This window comes from Schistocerca serialis, chromosome 4 (genome assembly GCF_023864345.2).
Source record: "Schistocerca serialis cubense isolate TAMUIC-IGC-003099 chromosome 4, iqSchSeri2.2, whole genome shotgun sequence".
NCBI classification, from domain to species: Eukaryota; Metazoa; Arthropoda; class Insecta; order Orthoptera; family Acrididae; genus Schistocerca; species Schistocerca serialis.
In genome coordinates this window covers 341,232,585-341,238,377 of record NC_064641.1, presented here as the reverse complement: position 1 = coordinate 341,238,377, position 5,793 = coordinate 341,232,585, and the positions used below count along the sequence as shown (strand labels likewise).

The following is a 5,793-nucleotide window of genomic DNA, read 5'->3' as shown; positions in this document are numbered from 1 at the left end:
CTGAAACCTACATCCTTCTGAATCTGCTTGGTGTATTTATCTCTTGGTCTCCCTCTGCGATTTTTACCCTCCACGCTTCCCTACAATGCTAAATTTGTGATCCCTTGATGCGTCAGGACATGTCCTATGAACCGATCCCTTCTTCTAGTCAAGTTGTGCCACAAACTTCTCTTCTCCCCAATCCTATTCAATACCTCCTCATTAGTTACGTGATCTACCCACCTAATATTCAACAGTGTTCTTTAGCACCACATTTCGAAAGCTTCTATTCTCTTCTTGTCCAAACTATTTATTGTCCATGTTTCACTTCCATACATGGCTACACCCCATACAAATACTTTCAGAAACGACTTCCTGACACTTAAATCTATACTCGATGTTAACAAATTTCTCTTCCTCAGAAACGCTTTCCTTGCCATTGCCAGTCTACATTTTATATCCTCTCTACTTCGACCATCATCAGTTATTTTAAAACTTCCTGGCAGATTAAAACTGCGTGCCCGACCGAGACTCGAACTCGGGACCTTTGCCTTTCGCGGGCAAGTGCTCTACCAACTGAGCTACCGAAGCACGACTCACGCCCGTTCTCACAGCTTTACTTCTGCCAGTATCTCGTCTCCTACCTTCCAAACTTTACACAAGCTCTCCTGCGAACCTTATTTTTCTCCCCAAATAGCAAAACTCCTTTACTACTTTAGGTGTCTCATTTCCTAATCTAGTTCCCTCAACATCACCCGACTTAATTCGACTACATTCCATTATCCTTGTTTTGCTTTTGTTGATGTTCATCTTATATCCTCTTTTCAAGACACTGTCCATTCCATTCAACTGGTCTTCCAAGTCCTTTGCTGTCTCTGACAGATTTATTTTTGATAAGGAATTAAAATGCAGGAAAAGAAATAAAATCCTAGAGTTTAGCTGATGGCATGGTAATTCTGCCTGAGAAAGCAAAAAATTTGAAGAGCAGCTGAATAGTGTGGACAGTATCTTGAAAGGAGAATGTAAGATCATCACCCGCAAAAGCAAAATAATGATAATGAAATGGAATTCAGTTAAATCAGGTGACTTTGAGAGAATTAGATATGGAAAAGTCGTTAAAAAAATTTGGCAGTAAAATAACTGATGAAGCCCAAAACAGAGAGGATACAATATGTTCTTGCAATGGCTAGAAGCTTTTGCAACGTGGTGTGATAAAGAATATGGAAGATGGGTAGGTCATGTAACTCATGAGGAGGTAGTGAGTGGATCTGGGAAGGAAATAAATTTCTGGCACAACTTGACTAAAAGAAGAACCATCTGTTAGGACATGTTAAGAGATGTCAAGAAATTTCAAAGTTAATATTTAAGGGAAGTGTGTGAGGCAGGAAGGGGGGACTAGAGAATTTTAGTGGGAGACTAGGGGATGAATGCAATAGTCGCAATAGTTATTCAGAGATGAGGAGGCTTGCACAGGATCTACTAGCGTGGAGACCTGCAACAAACCAGTCTTCCGACTGAAGACGCAACAAGAGCAACATATTACTTTTTATTGCTTATTCTAAAATTTAACGCTCTTTTTCTTCTTTTTTGTAACTCTTAACATCTGTCTCTGAGCTATTTCTCGGCCGTGGATCTAAAGGGTAGGGATGTAACGGATTCACTACTCCAATATAAGCATTATGCACCCACCCAGATCGACCATCGAACCCCAGCTGCACAGGGACGGTAACATTGTTTGTGCCCTTTATAGTTTGGACTGTGAGTCGACTCGTTGTTATGAAAGAGTAGCAGCTGCTGAGAGGGTGCCCTGCCCCTCCACCACGGGCTGAACGTTCAACAAACGTATGTGACTATGGCAACAGGGAAGAAAATGCGTTTAACAGAATGGAAGTGATTATTATCACAGTGTGCCGATTGTCAGAATTCGTGTAAACCACGCCATGTTATGGTTTCCATTATGAATTACCTTCAACCTGCAAGTCCAGTGGTAGGGTTTCAGGCCCTGGATAACAATTCTTAGGCCACTGTCCTAAATCTTTTAGTATAATCATCTGTTTTATAGATAATACAGAAACTTTTAATACAAATGTATAAACAACGCCTTTTTTAAGGAAATGATTTCAGTTTACATATTCGACACCTTACAACATTATACTTTCATTACAGCTCTTGACACTTCAAGAGACAGTTTGGTATAGGAAAAGAATCACATGGAAGGCTTGGTCCCGAATTCTTGCATCGTTTGTCTACTGAATCACCACATTTTATGTACAAAGCAAGTGATAGCACAAAACGAAACACAGAATCACTAAATATCTCTGAACATAAGAGATTGTTAAACGAAGGTAAGCTTTTAAATCTTAACCACTGATCGACATGACTAAACTTTCAATAATTGCTGCCATAAGGAATCAGCGCCAGCAAGAAATAAATAATAATGCAAACACTCTCTAACAATAAGTGAGTGCAATGTAACTCTTGTGCAATCTTCTTAAATGTCAGTTATTAAGTTAAGAATTGGGAATTTAGAATAACTGAATCCTGGAGATACTAGAGGTTATGAGATAGATTACACAATGGAAAGACAGAGATTTAGGAACCACGTTTTAAACTGTAAGACCTTACGACTTATCTTAGAAAATATATTAAGGAGAGACAAACCTACGTTTCTAGCATTTGTAGACACAGAGAAAGCTTTTGACAGTGTTGACTGGATTACTCTCTTTCAAATTCTGGAGTTGGCAGGGGTAAAATACAGGCAGCGAAAGGCTAATTACAATTTGTACAGAAACCAAATGCCAGTTATGAGAGTCGAGGGGTATTAAAGGGAAGCAGTGGTTGGGAAGGGAGTGAGAAGACAGGTTTGTAGCCTATCCCCAATGATATTCAATCTGAACATTGAGCAAGCAGTAAAGGAAACAAAAGAAAAATTAGGAGTAGGAATTAAAATCCTTGGAGAGAAAACATAAACTTTGAGGCTCGCCGATCACATTGTAATTCAGTCAAAGACAGTAAAGTACCTGGAAGAGCAGCTGAATGGAATGGACAGTGTCTTGAAAGGAGGATATAAGATGAACATTAATAAATCCAAAACGAAGATAATAGAATGTAGTCGAATTAAATCTGGTGATGCTGAGGGAATTACATTAGGAAATGAGACACTTAAAGTAGTAAAGGAGTTTTGCTATTTGGGGAGCAAAATAACTGATGATGGTCGAAGTAGAGAGGATATAAAATGTAGACTGGCAATAGCAAGGAAAGTGTTTCTGAAGAAGAGAAATTTGTTAACATCGAGTATAGATTTAGATGTCAGGAAGTCTTTTCTCATAATATTCCTATGGAGTGTAGCCATGTATGGAAGTGAAACATAGTTTGGACAAGAAGAGAGTCGAAGCTTTCTAAATGTGGTGCTACAGAAGAAAGCTGAAGATTAGTGGGTACATCACGTAACTAATGACGAGGTATTGAATAGAATTGGGGAGAAGAGTAATTTGTGGCACAACTTGACTAGAAGAAGGGATCGATTGGTAGGACATGTTGTGAGGCATCAAGGAATCACCAATTTAGTATTGGAGGGCAGTGTGGAGGGTAAAAGTCGTGAAGGGAGACCAAGAGATGAATACACTAAGCAGATTCAGAAGGATGTAGGTTGCAGTAGGTACTGGGAGATGAAGGAGCTTGCACTGGATAGAGTAGCATGGAGAGCTGCTCCAACCAGTCTCTGGACTGAAGACCACAACAACAACAAGAAACTGCTTTACCTGCTTGAGAAAATCACGTTGTAGTGCTTACTGCCTATAACACCAGTTGCACGTATCAAAGTTCTCAAAGTGACATATTCTGATGTTAACTCTAAAGCTACAAAGATAAACTTGTTCCCACTCCTTGTCCTTGGTAACCATCCCATCAAATCTGTTGATGCTAGATGTTTTAACAATGGTGCTCTAGTCTGAATAGTAATATGCTTGGTACATTGGCAATCTATACATTTTTTGAGTACTTGCCAGGTACGCCTTTCCCTGTGGGGAAACGTCGACCATCATCGGTTATTTTGCTCCTTAAATAGCAAAACTCCTTTACTGCATTAAGTGTCTCACTTCCTAATCGACACTCCAGGAAATTGAAATAAGAACACCGTGAATTCATTGTCCCAGGAAGGGGAAACTTTATTGACACATTCCTGGGGTCAGATACATCACATGATCACACTGACAGAACCACAGGCACATACACACAGGCAACAGAGCATGCACAATGTCGGCACTAGTACAGTGTATATCCACCTTTCGCAGCAATGCAGGCTGCTATTCTCCCATGGAGACGATCGTAGAGATGCTGGATGTAGTCCTGTGGAACGGCTTGCCATGCCATTTCCACCTGGCGCCTCAGTTGGACCAGCGTTCGTGCTGGACGTGCAGACCGCGTGAGACGACGCTTCATCCAGTCCCAAACATGCTCAATGGGGGACAGATCCGGAGATCTTGCTGGCCAGGGTAGTTGACTTACACCTTCTAGAGCACGTTGGGTGGCACGGGATACATGCGGACGTGCATTGTCCTGTTGGAACAGCAAGTTCCCTTGCCGGTCTAGGAATGGTAGAACGATGGGTTCGATGACGGTTTGGATGTACCGTGCACTATTCAGTGTCCCCTCGACGATCACCAGTGGTGTACGGCCAGTGTAGGAGATTGCTCCCCACACCATGATGCTGGGTGTTGGCCCTGTGTGCCTCGGTTGTTTGCAGTCCTGATTGTGGCGCTCACCTGCACGGCGCCAAACACGCATACGACCATCATTGGCACCAAGGCAGAAGCGACTCTCATCGCTGAAGACGACACGTCTACATTCGTCCCTCCATTCACGGCTGTCGCGACACCACTGGAGGCGGGCTGCACGATGTTGGGGCGTGAGCTGAAGACGGTCTAACGGTGTGTGGGACCGTAGCCCAGCTTCATGGAGACGGTTGCGAATGGTCCTCGCCGATACCCCAGGAGCAACAGTGTCCCTAATTTGCTGGTAAGTGGCGGTGCGGTCCCCTACGGCACTGCGTAGGATCCTACGGTCTTGGCGTGCATCCGTGCGTCGCTGCGGTCCGGTCCCAGGTCGACGGGCACGTGCACCTTCCGCCGACCACTGGCGACAACATCGATGTACTGTGGAGACCTCACGCCTCACGTATTGAGCAATCCGGCGGTACGTCCACCCGGCCTCCCGCATGCCCACTGTACGCCCTCGCTCAAAGTCCGTCAACTGCACATACGGTTCACGTCCACGCTGTCGCGGCATGCTACCAGTGTTAAAGACTGCGATGGAGCTCCGTATGCCACGGCAAACTGGCTGACACTGACGGCAGCGGTGCACAAATGCTGCGCAGCTAGCGCCATTCGACGGCCAACACCGCGGTTCCTGGTGTGTCCGCTGTGCCGTGCGTGTGATCATTGCTTGTACAGCCCTCTCGCAGTGTCCAGAGCAAGTATGGTGGGTCTGACACACCGGTGTCAATGTGTTCTTTTTTCCATTTCCAGGAGTGTAGTTCCCTCAGCATCACCCGACTTAATTCGACTACATTCCATTATCCTCGTTTTGCTTTTGTTGATGTTCATGTCATACCCTCCGTTCAAGACACTGTCCATTCCGTTCAACTGCTCTTCCAAGTCCTTTGCTGTCTCTGACAGAATTACAATGCCATCGCCGATCCTCACATTTTTATTTCATCTCCATGGATTTTAATACCTACTCGGAAATTGTCTTTGGTTGCTTTACTGCTTGCTCAATAGACAGATTGATTAAACATTGGGGATAGGCTACAACCCT

General features: G+C 43.8%; 1 non-coding gene across 1 annotated transcript; it reads right to left on the bottom strand.

Annotated features, from left to right (window-relative positions):
* Positions 1-493: 493 nt before the first annotated feature.
* Positions 494-570, bottom strand: Trnas-cga (transfer RNA serine (anticodon CGA)). Its single transcript has one exon. It is a non-coding gene; the product is annotated as a tRNA-Ser (tRNA).
* Positions 571-5,793: the final 5,223 nt, after the last annotated feature.